Source organism: Gymnogyps californianus, chromosome 9 (genome assembly GCF_018139145.2).
Source record: "Gymnogyps californianus isolate 813 chromosome 9, ASM1813914v2, whole genome shotgun sequence".
Taxonomy (NCBI): Eukaryota; Metazoa; Chordata; class Aves; order Accipitriformes; family Cathartidae; genus Gymnogyps; species Gymnogyps californianus.
In genome coordinates this window covers 4,086,182-4,111,918 of record NC_059479.1, presented here as the reverse complement: position 1 = coordinate 4,111,918, position 25,737 = coordinate 4,086,182, and positions in this window count along the sequence as shown.

Below are 25,737 nucleotides of genomic sequence, written 5' to 3'. Positions count from 1 at the left end.
TATGGAATATCCCTTTGGCTAGCTCGGATCAGCCGCCCCGGCTGTGCTCCCTCCCAGCTCCTTGCACACCTGCTTGCTGGCAGAGCATGGGAAACTGAAAAGTCCTTGGCTTAAGATAAGCGCTACTTAGCAACAACTAAACCATCAGAGTGTTATCAACGTCATTCTCACACTAAATCCAAAACACACCGTACCAGTTACTACATTAACTCTATCCCAGCCAAAACCAGGACATATACCCATGCAAAGGTAAGAAGAGTAAAAGGAATGCAACTTTTCCTTGGTTTCTCGCTGAGAAAATGTGATAGTTAAGAAAAAAGGGGTGCAGGAAGTCACCATATCTACATAGACAATAAATTAAGGGGAAACAACAATTTTTTTTGAGTATACAGTTCTAAACATGTAAATTCAAATGTAATTTTCATTTAGGTCAGGGGCTGACTTAGCACTGTCACTTTATCTCTTGCCAATGTGAAATACAGCGATATGGCTATTGCCAATACGCCATTTTACCTGTTGCCATTCCAAACCTGGCAGTACACAGAATTACTGCACACACTCTGGGGCAGTCAGCTCAGGGAAGTAGCACAGAGCAGCCAGCATGGAAGAAGATAGTCTTTCACATACAGATGGAGATTTGTAGTCAAGATACGATTACAATGTATATACATATTCATATATATACATAATATTACTACTTTTAATGAATATGGGTACCTCAGGTTCCAGTTAATACTTTTTTTTTCCTAGGATATATGAATAAAATAGGGAAAATATTGTAAATAAAAATAAATACTTTTAACCACTACTGACGTGAATTAGTTAAAGGACTTTTATTACTGGTTTTCCTGTTCATGTGTTTAAAAACGGACAACTTCTTCAGTTCTAGAACTATAAAACATGGGTTTTTTACTAACAAGTAATAGTGGTAAACAAGGATGGTGTAAAAATAAATGCAACAATGTTTATACTGCTTGAGCTTTTCTTTAGGCATCTAATGAAAGTTGAGTGGCAAGACCAAAAGCCTGATAGTTCATATGTAGCAAAGAAACAAAGTATTTGATGTGAATGAAATATAGATAAATATGAAAGTTATTACATGTAAAACAGCTTCTGTAACTCTCGGTACATCTCGGTGATCCACATTGAACCAATTGTGAGGAAACATATGAGCTGAAACCTCAATGTAAATTTATGCAAATTAAGAAATATCACATATAGAGCTCTTATGACAGGGATGCAGGTTATGATAATCACTGCAGTAATATCAAAGAAAGACTTTGAAATTTGGCATGCACTGAAGTACTTCTATAAAACAGGGGCCATACTCCTTCCTTAGTGTCATGTGCAATCTTGCTATCATTTTTGGAAGTGGATTTCCTCTCAGCCTCCATTTTCTCCTCCATTGTGATAGTTCCTGATCTTTACATTATTCTTCCTAACTATTAGAAGTGGTTGTGACAATGACACAGCTCTTTCTGTTTCCTTTTACATATGGTTTCTACTTGTTCTTTTGAAAAACATGAGAAGAGAGTCATAGTGCAGTAGAGCATGCATTTGAGATACACTGAAGGTCAGAGCTGTTGTTTTGTGGTGGTGTTCATCATTGGTATTAGTCCTAGAGTCAGTAGTGTGGCAACACTCGATGCGTTAGGAAAATCAGTCATTGAAGATAAGTATTTTTCCCAGTATGTTCATTTTGATATTTTTGCAGAAGCAGGCTGAAGCTTACATTTCCAGTTTCACAAGCCACAACCTCTATTGGTTGTATAAATTCCTCTTGAATCTCTAGTCTTAAATTCCAGCTAGCTGAAAGCAAGTTCAAATGCACAGTTGCTGACAAAGTATTACCTGTCTGAATTAATGCAGGTATTTATGATCAACTTTTCCAGTGTAGCATGCATGCTCTTCTGTTTTTAAGATTGTGGATATGTGTTTGAGAAGCATTGACTGGATTAATATCTAGTGAAATGCTCTGTAGAGAATAATTCTGAACATAGGAGAAAAAGCAGTGAATGACAAGGGAAGGAGAGAGATCAAATATGATGGACGGTAAGGGAAGCAAATGAAATGAAGGAAAAATACCCAGTCATCAATATATCATATTAGCTCTAAATTGCTAGAGAAAAACATGAGTAATCACAGAAATTATAGCAACTGGACCTTTCTGACTCAAAATTCAAGTGGAAATAGTCTGCCTCTAGCTTTTAGCGCACTGTTAGTATGGCTTCATCCTCAACCTTCTGATTTTGCTTCTTTGTGGCCTTCTGTGTCAGACTCCCCACTAGAAAGCTATGTGACTTCCACATTTCAGCTTCTTTATTATGTGTTTTAAAGCCTGCAGGCCTGAACTCGTTGTTACAGTAAAATACCAATGAAGTAGCAAGGAACTGTACCTGTGTGTTTGGACAGCAGTTTTACCAGCTCTACATTTTTCTGGGAAGTAAATTATCGCTCCTATTTCTTGTAACTATCACTGACCCTGACTAAGGCAACAGGCTTCTGGGTTTTTGTTTGGGTTTTTTTTTTTTTTCTCCTCTGAGCCGTGTATGTCTAATTGCATATGGGGTATATTTATTCTCCTATCACTATGAAAGGCTGTTTCTCATTAATGTTAATGAGTCACATGCACTTATCTAGAGAAAAGGCCTCTAATTAATTTCATCATCCTTCCTTTAACATATCAAACAGTACTTCCTCTTAGAAATAGGTGAGGACATTTCGATTTTTGCAAACTCTCTAGTAGTTTCTAAATTAATCAGTAATGACTAAATTCTTACTAACAAACAAGTAATTAATTTAAATTTACCGAAGTTTTTTTGGGTACTTGTATTAAGATGTGTCTATGCATAAAAGAGAATGGAGCTTCTCTCAATGGTAAGAGAATTCCCAGTCAGAAAATCTCTTCCTTGCTCTCATGTTTGAGTCTTCCAAACTCCAGGTTCCTCCTCCCTTTTCCCCGGCATGTTAAGAAATACTGCCAGAATTTGCACTACTTCTGGGATTCACCTCCAATACACTTTTTTGCAGTTCAGGCAGGAACGAGGACAAATTACTTCCCTTTCTGAAATTTTCATAAAGTGTATTACTTCATTAAGCATTACATGCACATTTGTTGCTTTCCTATTTTGAGCGTTTAAAATCCATTATCATGTTTTTGCCTTTCCCATGAGTGAGTTTTTCCGTGAGTGGATAAAGAAAGAGCCCCTTAGGAGACCCAGTACTGTTCTCATCTCATTGTTCAGCAGGAACCGGTTTCTTATGAAAGTGCAAATAGGATTAAAGCAGAATGCTCCAAGAAAAATGTCAGCCTCGTCACTGAATTTATGTTTTGTCCTGATTCGAAGATGAATGTGTACAGCCATAGGAACAAGCGCTCTACCATGTCTAGAAATACATTTGGTGAAAAATCATGGTTCCTAAAACATAATACAAACTGCTAGACCTATGGAACAAAAAGCGAAATGTGAAAAAACTGTTCTGACAAAAAATCATTCCCTCCTAATATCTATCATAATACAATGAAGATAATTAGTAGAAATGGAGGAAAGAGATTTATGAAGTATAAATGTTACGTTAAGAACAATTAGCTGTAAACCGGCCATTAACAAATGTAGTTTGGCTGACTGACAGCATGGTCTTTTAGTAGAAATAGAGTGGGAAAAAAAGCTACCTTAAGTTATAGTTGAACTTCATGAAAGGGATTCTACAGCATCTTCAGCTATATTAGCAGATTGAACTTTTATGTCAGGAGCAGATCTGTAGAGAAAAACAGGTAGAGTGACTCTCCTTACATATGTTTCAGGGGACTTTGGTCTGTCTCTAGTCCAGTCTGAATACTGTAGTTAGTAGTAGAAGTGCATCTTCCAGCTTAGTTTCCTTTGAGAAGAGTGAGTCTACAGCATGGGAAGCATGGAAACACACCCAGTTTTTTGGCCTGGAATGTTCTTTTAAGGATGAACTTGGTAAACAGGTAATTTTCTTACCTGTAGAATTTTGTAGAGACATTTCCAGTATTACAGATGTAGGAAGAATATAGTTAACATGGAAAGGGTAAAAATATGTTAATATTTTAGTCAAATTGTATAATCTATTAGATGACTTTTATTATAGAGAAGATAAAGAAGAAATGAAAAATTATGAAGGTTACAAATCCAATCACATAATGACCCTCTTATATTGATGTTTCTGCCTGTGATTAATTGTTGATCAAGATACTGTCTTGTTTTAATTAGAAGATAAGTTGGTAATATGTCAGTGTAAGGATTGATTAAATACCAGAATTCCTGTCTTAAACTCAGTCTTTCAAAATATTTCACTTTTCTTCTAATTTGAAGATTACTATTGTAGTGTGATAGCTTCAAAACAACTTGAAAAAACTGGGTTATTCAAGCGAATATAGTACAATTTTTCTCTCCCTTTCATTTGTATCTGACTAAACAAAGACCACAGAAACCTTACAAGGTTATATGCTGTATTGTGAGCTTTTAGTTTTTTGAAATGTTAAGGGGTTTCTCTGGTGCCTTCATTAAGCAGCTATTTGATCTTCAGTGTCTTCTACTGATTTTGGTTTTAATTGTATCTTTTGATATAAATATATATTAGAAATAGATAAGATTCAGAGAGTGGTCATGAAAATGGAAAGGAAATTCTTCTATGGGGAGAAATCAAGGAAGTACTATAAAGAGACAAACAAAAGAAAATGAAAAAGTTTTATTTTCTGTTGGACTTTCTAAATATGAGGAAAAGAACCATTAAAGTAACCTAAAAATCAAAATTTTAAACTGTATGTGAGTGGAATAAAAATATTGGGAAGGTAACTTTAGAACTCTTGAAAGGGGGCTAAATAAGGATAGCTAAATTGTATAATCCTTTTGCTGGTAATCACTACCACAGAGAATCTCCCTGGAGTGAAATACTGGTTCTCTGTGTGTATCTTCTAATATGTTCAAAGATTTTTTTTTTCTAAAGACATGTTTGTTTATCAGCAATAATTACACTATCCTAATTTAGACAGCAGCTTCCTTCTCCAAAAATGTGACTCAGTGCAGTATCTCATTTAAGATAGAGCTGGGAGCAGAATCAGGGTCTCTGCTGTGGGGATCAAAATCTTGTTTTTAAAGCTGCAATCACTGCCACTTGGAAAGGAGTGTGAAAACTAAATAAATAGAATTTCAGAGTCTGTCTGCTCTGTACTGTCGTTCTGGTACTAGTCTGTAATTTCAATGAAGCTTTTTTGCTAGCCAGAAAACTATAAACAAAAGTGCCTGCACTCATGTTCATAGCATTATTTGTCCTCCTCTTTCAAACTGTAGTAGTGCACAAGGGAGGACTGATGTCTTGGAATACTTGGTACCTGGATATTTTAGTAGATTTTCCTTAATTTTCTTTCTTTTATCCCTTTCTCTTTGAGAGAATTCTTGCTTACGACATAGCCTGGGAGTAAGGACTGTGCTTTGCCTGCGATTTTCATGTTGTGCTTTTGAACTGTAACATACGAAAGACTGCTGTAATTCCATGCTGTGAAACCATAAAATGCTGGTCCTTCTTCAGGTATATCTTTCCAGGTTAATTAGAAATTTTTGCTGGGATAAGAAATGCAGACAATTTTTGTGTGACTGGTCAGACTGAAGAGGGGTATCAGCCTGAAATTAGTTTTCCTGAAGGTATTTTCAACGTTAGTCCTGAATAGATATTGCTAATGCCTATTAATACAGTATTCAGCTCAGTGAAGGTATTCCTTTTAGCAGTTGTCACTTCCCCTGGAAGCATTTCAACACATAGTTTGAAGCCGGTGTGAGCCAGTTTATTTCACTGGAAATCTATTGTCTACTCTGTGTAGTTGTCACCTATCTAGTAAGACAGTTCTGGTCTCTCATGGGACATGTTGTTTCTGGAAAGAGGAGGAACGTACAAAAACTCTTCCAGATTTTTCTTTGTTTTCCTTGAGAGTCTGGGCCCAGCTTAAATCAGAGACTTAAGTTCTTCTGATGGAAAGCATGGATTTGAATGATATAATCCACAGAACTGTAAATCTAAATTTTTTGTTCTGAACAGGAATGAGAAATATGCATCCGGTATCTGTTTATCTAAGACGTGACAAAAGGAAGTGTACAAATTATCAAGAAAGGCTGATTTACTAACAATTTTTAACTTTATAGTTTCGATATTGTTTGTATTAATTTATGCCTCTCTCAGGTCATATTTTCACATCCCTTTTCACATATGGTACCATATCAGATTTTTTTATAGTAACATTGTTAACACAACTGTAGTCTGTTCAGTTAGTGAAATTGTTGGGTTAGAGCACACGTGTGTGTGTGTGTGTGTGTGATGAACCTCCATTTCCTAGTTAATTTTTCTTGTTACAGGGTAGTTGTCCCTATTCAAACAGAGTTAATAGAAAAATAAGAGAGAATGACTTCTTAGTATGTGCCAATTTACATATAATCTCTTCTTGATGTTTATTCTGTCTACAGAGTAAACATCTGTCATGTTACAGGCTAAGTAAAATATATTCTGATTTTTCTTTATCTTTTATTGATATTTTATCTCTGTAATTTCACACATTATGCACTACAATATTCTGTAAAGGTATTTATGGAAGATTGTGACCATATGTGGTCAACTGTAACATAATAATGTCAAGGAGGGGGAGACTTACACGACTATACTCTAGCATACTTATAATTAATACCAACATTGAATAGTAATTCTTAGTACGTATTTCTGATAGGGCTATTCTTTACAAAAGTCTTATTTTTCAAGGAAGTAGCATCTCATAATTGTATACTGATCTCTGTCACAGAAACAGTCTATTTAGCTATTTTTGGGTTTGGATTTTTTTTCCCAGGCAATACTGAAGCTTTAAGAACTTACTTAAAGGCTCTGCACAGTTTTTGGAATTCAGAAGAGATGGCACATGTACCTAATAGCAGCAGAGTACCTGCAAAGTTACGTTCCTTCAATATCTAATGAGTTTATCTCTACATGGCTTTGAAGTAGAAAACTTTTATTTGAAGTCACTTCATTACTTTTAAATAGTCTTCCATGCATGAAAATATTCCAACATTGAACATAGGACTTTGAGAGTTTAACAGCTGTAGAAAGTTATTATCTGCTGAGTACAATAACGTATGCTGACTCACAAGATCTTTAACTTATATATTTGCTCTAAGGTGGTTTGGTTTTCTCCCATGCACCTGGCTATAGTAATTTTCACAAAGGAGAAAATTTTTATTTCAGTGGAAAAAAATAAACTTTATATCTAGTTTTGTTTCTTGGATTGCTAAAAGATGCTGTGAAGAAAATAAATCAGTGTACAGAGCTAAAGGTGGGTGGTCAGAAGGAATAGTCTTGCAGCTCGTCACATGAGTTTTATAACATGGATATCTTTACTTAGGTATTAAAAAAAAGTGATAGTAAACTATTACGGATGATACATGTCACATATAGCATTACCTGAAGGCTGTATTCTGAACATGATTGTCACATGTCATTCCAACTGTTAAGGAAGAACACTACATAGGACAGTAGTGTTTAGTATAATTGTAAGGAGAGAATGTTACAAAGTTCTCTCTACAGCATCATCCCAAGCTGTAGGACTGATGAGATAACACAGGTACTACAGCAAGTGACAATATTGCAATTACTTGTACTTAGCAGAAAAATTTAAGATCTGACCCTTGCTATGATGTCATCTGAACCAGCAAACATTTACTGTGGTTTGGACAGGCAGCAAGCAGAAACACATTGCAGATTTTAATATGTTAAGGATCATTAAGTTGATTGTGTCAATTTGTTAAAGTGCCAAGTAATGATTTTACAGGTAATTAGACTTTAACAGGCAGAAACAAATTTATGTCCTTCTTGTTTTTATGATGCATGTAATGATAGATGTACTATCATACAAGCTGTTGTTTTTAGGTACACAACATTTCTTAATGTCCTAAAGCAAATGAAATATTACATGTCAGGAACTGATCAGTGACTGTATAAAACACATTAGTAGCTTTTCTTCTTTTAGCTACTTTTAATCGAATCTCATTCATCATGTCATAGAAAGAGGGAATGTCTCAGGTTATTCTTGCTGCATGGAGAAATGGCAGTGAACCTTTAAGGTCAAGAGGAGAAGACAGTAGTTACAGGTTATTACAATTGTTTTTCTATAGCTGATCCTCACGCTGCCGTAGTAGATTTTGTTTGGTTTACTTCTCAGTGTGTGGATACATAGCGAATAGGGAAAAACATACCTCAGAACTCAATCTGAAAAGGAGTTTGTGGTTTAATTTAACTGTGTTTCCATAGCAGTTTGTCTATTTGCTGTTTTCTAGCCTTTGTGTACCAGAATCACAACAAACCACAGGTGTTTTTTTAAAGAATAACGTTTATGGTGGTAGTAACGATTAGTGCCTGTTTCTGCTGCTGTTTTCACAGCTGCACATCCTAAGTGATGATTACAGCTAGCTTCTTAACTTTAGAAATCAAACTAATAGTAATTATTAGCCAGTATTAACCAAGTAAGAAATTCTGTATGCGGAGATTCCTTTGCAGTTTCTGCTGGATCCAGGAATATTAACTCACAAAAAATGCAGTATAGAAATTGGCCAATGGTTACTCTCTTTTGTGCAACGGTTCAGACTTGGAGGTTAATTAAAGATGGTGCAATAAGCCTGCTTCAGCTTTCAGCTGTGTTACTATTTTTTCCTGCAGGAAGACAACATGAGGAGGGAGTGTAGATGGTCCATACATTTTTCATTGCTTAGACAAAATCTGTTTTTCATTATGTTTGGCTTTTAATAGCATAGAGCTTCCTGTCAATCAGCTCTATTGTTAGTTGAATTGATTACTACTAAAATGTGGAGCTGTAGTCTGCATGATGCTGCCTGTTGTCTGACACTTCGGAAATTAGATGTTTACTTCAGTGAATTCTTATATGTAATTACAGTGTTGCTATTCATGACGATATAGTTAAAAATGTGTCACATCATTGGAAGAGCTATTTTAAGTGGTGAATAACTGAATGATAATTTATCTTTGGCCAAAACTAAGTAAAAGTATCATCTTGGTGCCCTCCCTGTGACAGCTACAAAAAGACAACCACTCCTTCTTTTCCTTTGTGAAATTCAGAAGACACAAGCTGTTTACCTGACCCTGGAAAAAATACAATAGATACAGTCCAACAGTCTATCTACAAAAGGAAAAAAATAAACCATAGTTTTTGTGTTTCAGCCCTGAATGGATCTGCTTCTTTGCTAGAATACTTTAGCTCTCATCTCTTTACAGGGGCCTAATTTAGTTGTGCTCTGCCGTTAAACTGGAAGAAAGTGGTTAGCAGTCCTTACACTTTTTTAGTACAGTCAGTTTTAGAAAAAAGTCCATTAATGTCCAATATAAACATAGCACTGCTCATTTTAGAGTAAAATGGTTTTTAACACATTTTAATTAAACCAGTGACAAATAAATGCAATTTAGGTCAATTTCAGCTTCAGCCGGTGTGTATACAAACCAGTGTGAGCTGAGCTGTGGCTGTGGTCGGCGGGGGGGCGTGTTGTTTGTTTTTAATAGAACCTATTCTATATTAGATACTAAGTAAACTAAGGATGTGCAAAATACGGGTTTCATTACCTGCTTTGCAAAATCGGGGATTTCAGCAACTTCTATTTTTAGATAAACAAATTTCTCTTTGAAGCTGCCCTATCATAGAGATTTTTCAGCAAATAGGAACTGAATTCAGATCTACAATTCACTTTAACAAGGAGATATGTTGAAAACTATAGAAATAACTGAGGTTTTGTTTAAACTTTTATTACAACAGATGATGGAAGCATTGTTGTTATTCATAATTCTGAAATAGAAGCAAATGTATGATAAATTTGTTTGAGAATAGTAGTTGAGGAACTGTTTATTACCCTAAATCTGGACACTACTTTTGGTCCACAAGAAAGGGCTTACATTCCACATTAGGAAAAAAATGTGCAATTTTGCCATGTGTACTTAAATGCACTAATTCATTTGCAATACATTTTAGATTTTAAAATGCACAAAGAGAACAGAACTACACAGAATTTTTATTAGGGTTCCATTACGAGTAATTATCTCTGAGACCATAGCCTACAGCTAAATTCTGCAACCAAATATTAGTCAAGTCTTTTAAACATGTTATTTTTACTGTTCTGAGGCTACTCAAGTGAGTCTGTCTCCAATTAAACTAAAGTTACTTTGCTTTTGATCATGCCTCATCTGGATGTCACCTGATTATATTATGAATCCAAAATGAATGACATTATTAGCTGTGATCACAGCAGAAGATTAAAATTTTTTATGTAGTTTGGTGAAGACTTTGTAAATATGGTAGTTTGATCTCTGCATGGGTTCACAAATAACCAGTGGGACTGCCTATAGCCATGCTCTTCATTTAGCTGTCAAGCAATATTACTTGAAGCTTACAAATATCAGTTGTTTGGCACTAGATAAAATACTTTCACTATATGAATTACATTCTGTTATAACTAGTACTGTGTCATTCATAAAGTAAAATGTAAGATCTGGAGCAATTACAGAAATAGCCATCATTGAAGGTATGGTTAGAATCTACATCCTTGGAGATATTCAAAACGCAGCTGGCCATGACCCTGAAAAATATCATGTACCTTTGGATCTAACTGAAATTGTACCTACTTTAAGTGAGTACAGGACCCCTTCAATCTAAAGCATTCTCCCATTGCAAATAAATAAAAACAAAAGAATTCCCATTCAGTTAGTGGACAGGTGCTAATGTCCACCAAAAATGTTGTTTACTTAAATGCAAAGTTGCTTTTAAATACTGTCTTCTGCACTGCCTGGCCGCTAAATATCACTAACAACCTAAATTACTTCTGAAGTTATTTGAAAGGTCTTTTAGATATCTAGATTTTAAAACTGGTTGAGACCCTGTTGCCTTAGAAATGTAATTTGTTTAGTGTAAAATTAAAAAGAAATTATTCTATATGAATCCAGGTCAAAAAACTTAGTTTGACTCCAACATCATTTACAACCTTAATAGGATCCCTAAAAAGACATACTGTCACCAAATGAAACTGAAATACACTGTTATTTTTACTTTTACATTGATCTGTACTATTAGTCTGTAACAACTTGACAGTTTCAAATGGCACTTGTGAAAGGCTGCTGCTTTTAATTACTCATGATTTGAGTGAGAAAGCTACACCAAGATGGTTTAGTTTAAAACAAAACAAAATGGAAAAAATCCAAACCTGCTGCATCCCTTTCCTGATTATTGCTGTACCTATAACTTTTCCTGTCTGGTTTATGATGCACAAATTACATTTTCTTATGATGATTAATTTTTTAAATAATTAGTTTCAGTATACTAGCCTATTTTTGTTATTAATTAATTATTAATGTCTGGACTGCTATGTAGCAAAGATCTTTACCTCATGTAAGTCATGATTTATTTTTCTTCACAACATTGAGAAGCAAGCTTTGTTAGATTGTCATCTGGTTTCTTTTCTTTTTCTATCTTTTATCCAGTCACAATAAAATAATTCATAGTTATATAATTCACATTATTCAACTATGTGAAATGTACATCTACTTAAGACTACGAAGGAGAAACTGCTTTGAGTAGTCACATTGAGTTAATTTATCCTTTTCTAGTCATAAATTGTTATATTTAAATGAGTAGATGCTTGGGCAATTACATTTATAACTTAGAATCTCCTATGTCCAGAGCCGCCAGATACTGCGGCAGTTTGTTGCATGTCTCAATTAATTTATAAACTTTACAGTATCTGTAAGGTAAGATACATATATGTATTTGACACAGGACCAAATGCTATCCTCTGCTTGTAGTAGTCATAAGGCCCTCACCAACCAGCTGGAAATTCAGCGTGACCCTTCCACTCACTGACAGGGAAATTGAGTCTATATCAGAATGACAAATATAATGTTCCAATAAAGTCACCCAGTCAGATGCCAGGATCCTGCTTACCTTATTTTTTAATGGCATGATTACAAGAGCCTCAGTATAAACTAGTATTGACTATTAGGTTCTTATCAAGGTGATTGCTTCTGCAAATTGCAATTTGAGGATAAAACCCTTAACCTTTCATAATTCAGAAATAATTTCGAAATCCTGAGAGAAAATTATAAAGTAATTTTATATTCTTGGTGGTGGGGAGCAAGAAGAATCTTCAGATGACGATCATCTCATTCAAAAGTCAAGATGTGGTGAGAACTGGTATTTGGATACCAGATGCCTCTGAGAGCTGCAGGCTGGTTTTCATAGTCAATTTAGCTAAAAAAAGAAAAAGCCTGCTGCCTTTGGTCACAGTGCAGTCAGACGACAAATGTAAGGAGGCTGTGATATCTTGTTTTAATTTATGGCTTTTAAGTTTAATGGTTTTGTGAATATGTATTTAGCATTTTGCTGGAATATAAAGTGTTCCACTATCTTTTCTTGCATATTTGACCTTTGGGCTAACAATGAACCATTGCTGAATCACGAACTCACTGACTTTATCTGACAGGTCTGACTTAATTTCTCCTTCAACATTCTTCTAGTTGTTACAAATTGTTGCATGTCCTGGGAATGTCTGGCTTCCTGGCGTTTAGATTTTAATCAGTCCCTTCTCCCTTTTTCTGACAGCATCATTAAGGGAAGATATTCTTCTACCTCTGTGTTAATGCTGCCCTTTGTAAGTGTTCTTTGTTTACTGAATGGGAAAAAAAATGATCTGTGTTTTTATTTGAGCTGACACTTTAGTATGTGTTATTGCTTATACACTCATACCGTTAGATCTGCATTGTCACTGATAGGCCGGTGCCCTTTGGCATGAAGTTTAATTTGCAAATTGGTGCACATAAGGACTTGCAATTTCATCCTGTTTTGGGAAGATCATAGAATATATAGATACATTCTTATGATTCATAATAGAATTCTTGATACTTCATTTCTTGAAGTATTTTAAGAGATTTTGCTCACTAACAATTAATCTTATTCTTTATCATATCCATGGAACAAGGCCTTTCTTTAAGCACAATGCAATCAAAGCACCCTATGCTGAAGAGTTTATGATGCGAGTCATACAAAGCTTTATTATTTATTAAGGATATCAGCTATTTATTTTAACTTTTAAATTTAAGAAATCTACAGTTCATAGAAATCCAAATTTGTAAAAAATAATTTTAAAAAAATCTTCTGATTTACCCATATTTTTATATTATTCTACTTACGTTCAGCCTTTGCTATTTCTGATAGTAAAAATATTTGGTGAAATAGATAGTATGCAAGTATATTTCCTGCAATTAATTTCTGATGCTACAATAATTAAGACAGTTGAGAAAGGAGGAGGAAATGGACTTCATTACAAAAGCCTTTCTTCACAGCACATTTCTTGGTAGGAAATGTTTTAATGTGCTGAGGGATATACAATTGTAACAACTACTATTATTCGAGTTACTTTTATACATGCATAATGTACTCATGTTCTATTTTATGTGATATAAAACTCAAATGTTAACTGGAGACTGTGGAGCATGGGGAAGGCTCATGTGAATTATACCATAATCAGCAAGCATTGTAGTACACTCCAGCACGCACAGAGCACAGCATAATGTATTCTGCTGCGTGAATAGACTCCAAGTAGCTGTGGTTATTTGTGGAGCGCTATAGCTGCATCAACTTTCACTCCACAATTAGGGTTTTATTTTTCTAATTCCATCACATAATTGACAGTAAAAGGTACTAGGAATTAGTAATGTATTATAGGAAATGAAGAGAAAGAAGCACAAGCCAGTATTTCTATAGTAATTTTAAAAGGTCAGAAGAACCTTTAACAGTGGATTCTACTCATAGGCAGAAGCCCAGTGCATATAAATGCAAATGGTATAAAATGTGGAGGAAAAGTATGTTTTAGTCAGGAAGTAAATTGCTTGATAATTGGAAGATTCACTGACTAAACGTCAGGGAACATACATTCTGGGGAAAAAAATATGTGCCTATTTATAGTCATTTTTCAAAGGCATCATACAAAAGATAGCTATAGGTACTCCATACACAGCAGAAATGGCTGTTACTACCTCTAGCAACACTGTAGTTCGGCATGGGTTTTTATGTCTATTTTAGAAAGGTGGGGTTTTCCCCCAGGCTTATGGTTTCTGAGAGGCATTGATTCTGTATGGTTACACAGACAACATTGAAAACATGATCAGAGAATAATCTACGATCCGGTCCTTTGGTGTCTGAGATTCCTGACTTTGCCTATTCACTTCGTTTAGGGATTCCACAGTCTTGGACTTCAGCTTAAACCTACAGTTGAGGCTGGGTTTTTTGTTTCCTCCAACCCTGTTGTAACAATCTGCAACCGTCTCTTTTTGCTAAATCTCCCAGAAAGGGCTGTTAAAAGGATTATGGTGCATAGTCCCTGTGCTGTGCTTCAAGGATTTATCACTGGTTCCCAATAAAGAGAAAAGAAGGATAGGCAAGGGAATCATCTGAAAAGGGATTGCTGTTCTGTGTTTTAGTGCTGGAAAAGAAGAGTGGGAAGAAAAGGTAGTGCTAGGATCCAAGGATAATGTCCAGAATTCCCAGAGATTATTTTCTGCTTTGATTTTCATTTGTGAATTCTTTTTGATTTTGTAGTTGTTATGCAATTACCAGAGGCACTCTAAAAGTTCAACAATTTTAAATTGTCTGCAGTTTTCACTGTCTATATAGAGAATCACTGTGTATTCAGGGAGAAACCATAATAGCTCAGAAAGCAGTATAATGATTTCTTCGTAGTACTTCCTAAAGATAACTAGTTTCAGATTTAAGCAAATTAGAAATTATCTTCTGGGTTGCCTACTGAATGTGAAATAGGCTGATCTTAAGCATTTCATGTCACTAAAATCACCGTGATTACAGCTCTTATTAACTGACTGCATGTTTGGTTAAATTAGTTATTTGTTAAATTTGACTGAAATTAACATCAAACTCTGACACATTCAGTATAAGAGGAAAGCTGACTCCCAGGAAGGTGCTCACATGCCAACTGCATCTCATATGCAAGTTCTGCATATAAGGTTTAAGGTTTGATCCGTTGTTCAATGCAGCTTCAGCAATTTACAATCACCATGGAGCTGATCTGAGTTTAGTAAATGTAAATGTGAATGACCAGGTTATCTACTTACTGAGTACGTGATCGTCTCAATTCACTGAACTATCATTCTAGTTCAGTGGCCTTGTAGGTAGATCCCAAAGAGCTTCTACTGTTTGTCGTGGTGCCAACAGCACTGATGCTACAGCAATTGTTATACAATTGTGCAAAACGAGTTTTAAGTTATTTTAAAGAATTTTTGTCTGGGCTTTTTGCCTCAGAATGCTAAAAGAGAAAGCAGGAAAATCCTGTTCTCTATACAATATTGCAAGATAATTAGATATAATAAAGGAAAACAGGGAAACACGCATTTACAAGAAGATATTCAGAGGAAGCAACTGCTTAGGTGCAGAAGCATGAGGAATGGAACAGGAACAGTAATGTGGGTAGGTGTTTGAGATTATAATTTTCAATAATCTTGAATAGTCACAATATCAATTTCCTGCTATTAAAGGTAGCTAGGATTGTTGCCACACAGCATTCTAGTAGAAATTGTCTGGAATAAGCCATTCTCTGTTTATCACTTGCTAATAAAATACACATTTAAATAATTAGAGAACACTCAGTCTCCAGGAAAAAGCAAAATAGACATCAGATATCAGTTAAATTTATTGAGAGAAAGGTGAGAGATGATATATTCAGACACTATTGTAAATATTTCATTTTGTAGCTATTCCTATTGCTAGAATTTCAGAAAACTTAGAGTTTTGTTATCAGAAAAAGATGTAATGAACTGAAGAGTTTGTACGCAAAGTAAAAGTGTACATCAGAGAACTTACTACACTGAAATAAAGCTTGATTCCAGTGTTTAATTGTCACTTGAAACCATGTCTAAATCTGCACATGGGAGCAAGATATATACTGACCAGGAAATAAGAAGTATCCTCTTTTAAATATGGTTGTTATCTCCAAGTAAGAGTGAGTTATGATATAACCGGGGGATTTCAACTAGAAGCATGAAGTCTCTGTATAAGCTAAAGCACATTAAAGTTCTTCACGGAGTAAGGGCAAGCAGTAATCCCCATAAGAGCGCTTCCAAAGAACTGCAACATCCGTTACTTTATAGCAGTCTCACTTCCATAAAAACAGATTTATAAAGTGAAATGTCATTTCCTTTTGTAATTCTTTTTTAATATATTTTAAAACAATCACCTCCTAACAAGTCACGCTTTCAGCATAATTAACAAGTAACCTTATTTAGCATCTAACTATTGGAGACCTGCTGTATTAAATCCAGTTTATGATACGTGCTTTTCTGAAAAAGAAAGTGGAAATGTACAGGCCGTATAACCGTAGAAACGTAGAGCTGAGAGAAATCTCAGGAACCATTTATGCCTAAACTCTTAGAGTACCATGTAGACCTCGATATTTGCCCAGCCTCTTTTCAAAACCTCTTGCAGATTATGCTGCAGCTGACCTGTATGTAGATCCTTTAGAAAAGAGCGCGCTGTATCTGAAAAGCATCTCAAAATGACTGGGTGGATACATTTCTGGGGGAAGTCTTTGTTATAATGTTTAAATTCATCTAACCAAAGCATGTTAAAACTATTAAATCAGGCATTTACTAAAAAGCCCTCAGAATTAGTTTAAAAATTGAGTAATTAGACCCATGCTGCGATGACATTACTTTTCTGATATTACTTCCAACTGAAGCCCAGTCTCACTGCAGTACTTTCATTAGTTGTTCTATGTAAATTAATTGGGAAAGAATGCCGTATGTTTTCAATTATATTTTAATGGAAAAGAACAAGTTATTTTCTTTTAGACTGTAAGAGTTAGTGGTAGAATATGTAGTATGCATAAAATTGGCTTTGCAATCATTTTCATTTGCAGAAGATTGGTTTGCAATAATTTATCTTTGTGAAGGGCTTATAATCAACTAGAACTTAGATTTACATAAGATTAGAGTTATTTTTAAAAGTACCTGTAATACAAAGTACAGCATAGTACCTTTTGATGAGCACTATTAGCTAGATTCTGTGACTTGAATGGGCGTTGGAAAAAGCTTCTAATGAGAAAGGTACTATAAAAACAAATTAACTGATGCCAATGACTGACAGCAGCTAAAAGAGCTTCCATCTTAAATATGTCTACTTAGGTACCATGTGAAGTACTGAAAGATGTAACAGTTAAATTGTGTTAATGTTCAAATTAAAAAGATCTCCACTCCTGAAATATGCTAATGAAAAAAACCTAAATACCAGAAATACTTATGACTGTTCAGCTGTAGAAGGAGTTTTAAATAAGAAAAGGTAATTATAATGCAGATCAGAAATAGTGATTAGTTTCTCTGAATTTTGTTTTATTTATTTGTAAGCATTAAACACCTGTTTTTGTAGATTTTCTTGATTAGATTGTGGAGTTTTCCATTTTTAATATGATTTACTCTGTGTGAATATATAAAACTGCAAATCATTCATTCTGGAGCTTTTCATGCAATATATAGAAATTTATAGATACTCTCTGTGAAAACTGCAAACTTTGTGGCCAGCTCATGTAGACCTCCATGATACATCCTGTATTTCTCAGATGCAAGAAATTATCACTAAAACATGATACTATGAAATAAAGTATTTTTGTTTAGTTGAGATTTCAGCTACCTTCCTGTTCAAACTTAAGGGTAGGTCAATATACGTCATTATTTAAATTCTTTCTCTCTTTATACAGTAACTGGGTCACATGAGAGAAACTAATGTAACAATAAAGCTGAATTTAGAATAATATACTTCAGTTATAAAAGTGTGAAAATACCAAAATCCTAAACAACTCTGTCCTCTGTCTCCTTGCAGTCGTTTACTGGGCTCACGTATGGTGGCTGCTGACTCAATGTAGTGTAATCATTGCTCCATTCCTTTTCTGTATCCATAATATGTCTGCAATAAAGGAGCTAGATGAGATTTGGAGTTAGACAGCCACTGAAAAACAATTCATACTCAGCCTATATCTACATTAATTTTGATAGGTCTCTAACATTTCATAACGATTTCATGAAATTTACTGCCAGCACTGGAATGTACAAGATTCCTACACAGAGGAGACCAGCTGGTGAGTCTGTAAAATTTGACAGCATTGCATGACAATGCTGACACATGCAATGGCATGACTTGCTGACACAATAAACACAAGGATCAGCGAAGCAGACTGAGTTGTGCCACATAGGGATGACTCGCTGGCTGCTTGCCCTAGCTCCCTGCTGCTCAAGAAGAGGGTACTCTGTTCTGATCTGGTTTTCTGGCTCGTGTTTTATCATGGCGTTCCATGTGACCATGTGCATGATGGCAGCGACTCTGGACCTGCATTTTTATTCTGATTACTAGTCCTGATTAGCACCCTACAGCTGCACAAATGGTACTCTGGGCCATGGCTCCGAAGTTCAAGGCCAGCACTTAAACTCATGCTAGTTATGTTTAAGCTTCTTAAAAGCATGCTATTATGGGATAAAATGGGCCTCAGAAACAAAGTGTCTTCTTTCAAAAAACAAACAAACAAACAAAAACTATTCAGTAAGCAGGTTTTAATTATTTTGTAGCTTTTATACCATCCTGAATTGCATTTTCATTCTGATCAAGGCTATTGTGATACAAGCAGAAACAGATGGAGTTTTGGATGATCCAGACTGCAGATGTAGTCAAAGGCCATCTCTGACTTGCATTGTGCAGACATTTAGCCTAACCAGATTGTGTGGTGAATTATTTTACCCAAAATGCAGTGGCTTGTTTCTCAGGTGGTAACGATCCCCCTTCTGTCCCAAGAATTACCTGTCTAGTCCCAAGGGTTAGTCATCTCTGCACCCTCATGGTCTGTTCTGATGAGTCAAAAATCCACATAGGTTTGTGCTGCCTCCTCCTCCTCCTTTCTGATAGCATACACCAATTACCTCCTGGGTCTTAATTGAAGATAATTCTTACTTCCCTTGCAGGCTTTGGTGTCAAGGATTCAGTAAAATGTATAATTATGCCCTAAATAAGCATTTAATGAACATAAAGCATATTCAAGATTGAAATGGAAACTCAAGTAAAAACTTGAATAGCATTTTAATAATAAATTTTATTCTGGTTAAGAAAAGGGATGATGGACTATCTATTCCATTTAGAATAACCCGTTCTCCTAGTTGCCTTTTGTCTCGTTTGGAGTTCTTTCTTGCTTTAGTGGTTTCAAATTTACATGTTGCTTTTAACACAACACTCTCTATATATTCACTATATTATTGTATATATTTTATATATAGTATAAAATTCAGTTGTGTATTAAAAAGAGTTCACTGGATAACTGAGGGGCACTAGCTTCATGCTACCTTATTTCCAATAGTTATCACCTCTTGTTTCTCTGTTCCTCTACTTTAGCAACTTTTGTAATCCTTTCCAGTAGGTAGCTTCAAAAGATTAGAAATGTTTTTTCACTCTAAAGTAGTCAAATGGAAATATTGCCGTTTAAAATGAATTGTGTGTTCTCTCTCCGGAAACTGTGTCGTACCACTTGAATTAATGGTGAAAAGTGGTTGCTGTGATTATCTTATGACTAACAAAAGAAAAAAAAAAGAGAAAGACAATTGCAGCAGTTACTCGCTCAGGAGGAGAGGATCATTGGAATATACAGGGACATGTAACCACCTTTTACTTTACTGTAGCCCTTGTGTCAAAACACTAAGGGATAATAAACTATCAGCATTTAAGTAAAATTAACAGATTAGGCACTTCCGTTGGCACTTATACAGATGCTGCAGAGCATGCAGATTGACCTGGGAAAAGAGCATCATCCAGTGGCGGGGGGGGGGGGGGGAAGAGCATCCCCTGCAAAATTAAATGGAAATGGCAGAGTTTAATAGCTGCAGCATCAGAAAAGACAAAGATGATATTTTTTCAACTTGGAGAAATATTAGATGTCAAAATAGAAGTATGAAAATGGTCATTTACTGAAGATAGGAATCTAGTTGTTTTAAGAGTAAAATAGCAAGGTTTACTTGCTCAAAATATAACTAGGCAAAAGCTTCTCATTTCAGGACAAGAAGAAATAAATCCAGGTAGTACAGAGCTTTAAAACCAAAGAAGAGACTGACAACATTTCATTTTTGAAATCTTTTTGATAACTTGAGTGGTTTGGGACTTACCTGGGAAGGTCTTGTAGCTAACAAATATTCACACCATTTCATTTTGGGAGACATGCTTCTGTAATGCAGAACTATCTTAGATAAAGAGAGAAAAAAAAAAAAAAGCTGTTTTTTCCAGTGACAAAGTAGCAAAATGAAATATAGACGTGTGTGTGTATGTGCATGTGTTAACACACAGACACACACATCCCAATTAAAAATAATTTTTTTAGCATTTCTGTTATGCAGCAGATGTTGCTGCTGGAGAAATTATTCCATTACTCTGTTTGTTACAAGGACTTGTATTTGGAAAAGTACATGTGGTTAGTAGTAATGTACTGTTTTTAAATTAGCCTCTTCAGCATAGCTTTATCAGAGAAACAAAGGCAGATTTGGGCTTCTCCTCGCTACAGCACTAGCTTCCACTCCTGTATTTTTGGGCTTCTGTGTGTCCGCCAGCACCCAATGTGGGCTGTAGTTCATGAAGCTCGATGTGCTGTGTCAAACATTGCTCCTCTCAGCACCCTGTTCCCTCCCCACCTTTCCTCCTGCTGACCCTTCCACCCCAATGGCCGTCCCTGATGCAGGTGATACTGTGGGATGCTACCTTTTCACTTCTAATGTGGAAGATGCATGAAGCCAATCTGGCACAGATAAAGACGGGTTTCTTTTTCGGTCTTAGCAAGATAGCTTCTGTCCTATGGCAGCTGCAGTATTTCTTGTATTAAGCAACAAAATGTTGCTGTTGTCGAAACTGTATGGAAATGTGTAAGTGCTGAAGTGCATTAACAGTCTAAATACCCAAATAAGAGTTGAGGAAGGGAGTTGAAGGTAAATCTTTCTTTGCAAATCTATTATAGGAACAAAACTTGTAGTGTTGAACTCTTGTAAGAATGGCCTAACCTATTCCATCTCTATTTTTTAAATCATTTGAAAATAAACAGAGATTAAATAATTTAATTATGCCATTATTCAGTAACTTGCTTTGAGGAAATCTCGTTCCCTGAAGTTATACAGAGTGAATATCTGTGACTTTTATTAGAGTCAAAAAAGTACGTAGTCAAACTTCAGGGATGGAAAAAGATGATTACTGATAATAACCTTGTCTAGTTCCCTGTCAACACTCAAGTATTTCATCAGAAACTTGCTAGAGTTTTGTTGGGTCTAACTTTAAATAACTCAATGGATCATTTTCCCGCATGGACTTCTGAGGAGGAATTCCACACTGTAGAAAGTCTAACATACCCTTTTTGTCTAATGTCATTGAATACATGAACTATGGGCTATAAATATTTCCCAGCTTGAAAAGACTCTAAAGCACTTCCACTGTTGTTATTCCACTCTTTATTCATTGTTAGCTGAGCATTTTAAGTGAGTTCAGTATTTTCTTTCGTGATGATGTTTCTTGCTCCCTCACTACTTTTTTTGCAGTTCTTCTCAGTGCATGTTTTTTTTTTAATTTGTATGATATTTAGTTGTTTAAATACATCATACAAATTTCCCTTAAAACTACTGAAAAAAATTCCACCATAATCCTTCTCTATAAGCATCAACATTATAATTATTTCTCTCAAGGCTGTTAATCAGAATAGAAATGCAGACTTGCATTAATTTACACGTATATACTGGTAAATGGGAGTGTTTGGAAGAAATTTTAAAAACTAATTAAATATCACTAATTTGGTCCCTTCTAAATGGACATACCTTTCCTTTCATGTTTTTATTACATATTTATATAGTAACAATGCTTAGAGCTCAGCCCTGAAAATAGAGGCAATTTGGGGAAAATGTTTCTATTGTTAGTTTTCCAAATAAAAATTAATAGTCATACTTCTACTTAGTTGTCAGTTGTCTGTCAGATTACCTCAGTGGCAACTGTGGTTTGGTACCGGTAGGAATGGTGTTCTGCACAGTACCATTGAGACCAATCTGATTTCATTTCAGTGGATTTTGATTCTTCACCTAGCTCTTTTCTTGATAATTTGCCTATACCTTCTTTACCTGTTTTATTCCTTAGAGAAGAACAGCTTCTGTTTAAATGTGTTTGTTTAGGTGGATTGTTACCCATATGAGATCTTGGTTTCCTCATTTCTCTTAACCCTTCTTCCTGACTTAAACACATTGTAGATATGTGTTTGCTGCCTGTTAGATCCAGACAACAGAGACTGTGAAAATTAATTTCTTAATGAAGACTACAACATTCAAAGTCAGATTCTCTAATTGTGCAAGTATCTGTTTAGAGACAACGAAAATGGGACTGCATCACAAGGGCAAACTTGAAACATATGTGTGTGCATCAACTTCATAGCATGAACCATCTGAGAACAATCCCAATGATCATTCATGTTCAGATTTTATATCCTGAAAATTATTATAAATACTCCTGTGAGATTATTTTGTGGAACTGTAAAGCATCCTTGCCTTTAGGGATACTTATTTACGTTTGTGAGTGTGTGTCTCGTATATCTTAATTTCTGTACATAGACATAATTGAGTAAAGAGTTTTGAATCAGAAATTGAATAATTCTGCAGTCATTACCTTTCTCGTGGAAGTGAATTCTGTATTGTAATTCTGACTGTGTGAAAATTCTTTCTTTCATGGTTGTAACTAATTTTTGTAGGTAATTCTGTGGAAAGAGGAGCTGGAGCTGCTTGAAAATTTGGAGATATTGGGTATGAAGAAATCTTGAACTAAATACTGTTAGAGTAAGCACTTCTTGTGTAGTCGCACAGTGCCTTGCCTTGCTGAAAGGGCCAAGTTTTTTAGTGCTTGTTCATATTACCTTTTTGCTGCAATGTTCTGTATAGTTAAGCTTTAGTACAATTTTCACTCTGAGTGAGAGAGAAAATGGATGGGTTTGTTACTGTTCCTATTTGGCCACCAAGTAACAGGAGAGAGTGCAAAGGTGCCCTCCAGTTATTAGATCATTGTGTTGCTTTTGATAGATACTCTGAGTAACGGTGGTAAGTTCTGAAAGCTCATTTTAGCTCTAATTTCATCTCGCCTTGATCCACCTAGGCAGCAGTTATTTAATTCAAGAGCTGGTTTTGGCTTAATATTGGGAAAAACTTAAAGGATTATATGTGCTCTTTACCTAACAGAGAGCTGCTGGGCTGGGTGTTGACTGAGCATTGCTGTTGCTCCAGTCGCACCAGATCTATCAGTTGCTTCCCAATAGCTAATAGTCTGAAATGAAGAACAGTAAATTTCTTTTGTTTCTCTCACCATTTCTTGATACTGGAACAGGAACGATTTACGAACCACAGTCTATAACACTATGGAGCAAATACCTGCAGAAAAGTCTTCTGTTGTTGTTTCTTTGGCCTGTGCTAAGGCAATGACGATGCTGCTATAGTCTGAGGGTCTATCATGCCCCGTCCTGCTAATGCATAACTCTGGGTGAATCAAGCTAACAGTGGTAATGCTCTTGTTTTATTATTAATTCTGCATTAAATGCTTTAAATAAGTAACAAACAGAATGACCAGGAGTGGTAAAAGTGAAGGCCTTTTGATTCAGTAGAATTGCAAAATAAAATATGATATCAAAGGATATGAAAATTAACTTTTGAATGAAGACAATAAAATACACCTTTGTCTCCAAATTTTTAAAAAAATAAACAAAGACAGCAATTGGAATAAGGAGAACAAAGTAGAAAGAATCCCTGTACCAGATAAAAAATCTGAAGTCTTATTAAAAACAAAAGCTGTCATTTTATCACTGTTGCCATCTTTTTACCAAATATTTCAGTATTTTAGCTTATGCCACCATCTACTGGACACCAGATGAAAGTGTTTAGCTCACTCTCCTGCAGATTCACTACTAAAACTTAAAAATCTGTAAAGAAATGCTACAATGTCCATAAGTTTTTCACATAGATGTCTGCTCTTGACCTGTACTTTAGGAACAGAATTTTAAAATGTCATTTTGCGTTGGCATAAAAGTGAAAATTGGATGTCGTGCACTTTGGAAGCTGGCAATCATCACCTGTTGCTAGAAACTTTGATGGAAAGATTAAAAGTTTTAATTAATGTCCTGAGTGTGTATTGCAGGTTCACTGTGGCACTTGTTCTGTTGATAATTCATAGAATTATTATCCTTGGCATGAATTCACATACTGCACATGCCACATTTAAAGAACGGTGTTCTCGTGTTAACAATCTGTTTTACCCTTACCTTCTGTTTTTTTCAATAAACTGAGATAGAGAAGTGTCAAACTATATCTTAAAATGCCAAGACTTTAGACAAATTTCTGCAGAATTTATAATCAGTTACTATGAATTTGTGGGTTTGGCAAGCATTTTCACTCACTGCCTATGAGAAACTGAATGATACAGTACTGAGTTCTGCATGACTGGGGAGGGAATTAGGTAATTCTGCTGATGTATGGATGTATTTCTTGTGAGCTCTGACGCTTACACGCACTCCCTCCCCCAAAGCAAATATAGGTGCCTGTGATGTGATGTCACTTCATCCTTTTGACTGGTAACCTAGAGAGACTTCCCCAGCTCTGGCTGTTCCTGCCTTTCCTTGTCCTCCCCTTTCCAGAGACAGATCTTCCTTTCGAGAAGGAGAAGCAGAATGAAACCAGTAATCAGCCTTCTGGAAAATCTCTACCAGCTAAGCAGTTTGTCACTTTAAAATGTTGGCCAGAATAAGGGAGGAATTGTGGCAGCAATATGTCTGTAAAAATTGCCCTCCTGCCCTACCTTTTCATGGGTTCAGCATGATCAGAGGATGTTCTTTCCACAGGCACAAGTCCTGGGTACTATTTCTCTCTGTGCACAGCCTGGGACATTTGTCCTGTAGGCTCTGATATTCCTGAAGGCTCAGAGTTTAAGCACTAGGCTTGCGTTTGAAACAAACCCTTCCTTTCACATGGGAGGATGCAAGCCACTTTACAGCACTCATTTGAGTTCAAGAGTGGGTTAAATTGTCACCATAGACAGAACCACTCTGACTTCAGAAGACCCCCTTGAACTTAAGTCAGTAATTCATTAAAGGAAATGGAAGCCTTTATTACAGACTTTAATTTCCATGTTGCTAAAACCACAAATGAGTATGTGAGAGTCCATTCACTACTATGCATGAGCAGCTCATTCGCCTCTCTCGGCTCCATCCCTTGGCCTGTGCCCTGGCAATTTATAAAGTGATGGCAATGCACGAGCCTGTTATCACTGTGGCAGACTCCCCATAATAGTTTCTATAGTGATAACTTCAGGGCTCCGTGGTAATGGACACAGCCAATTAATTTCCTGTCTATCCTTTCTCCTTGCATAGCTTTACTAATGCCAAAACTAAATGTCAAGTAGGAAAATCTGTTTTGTCCCTCTAGCCTAGAAACAGTAGATAAGCATAAAATCTAAGCCAAACATTACATCTCCGGAGATTTCACATATGCCTAATTACAATTTGGAAGCATATATGCTTTTAATTAAGCTCTATTTTTTAACAGACAGAAAATACTAAGGACTGCAGTGGTGAGCACCGTTAGGATGTCAGGCTGTGAATT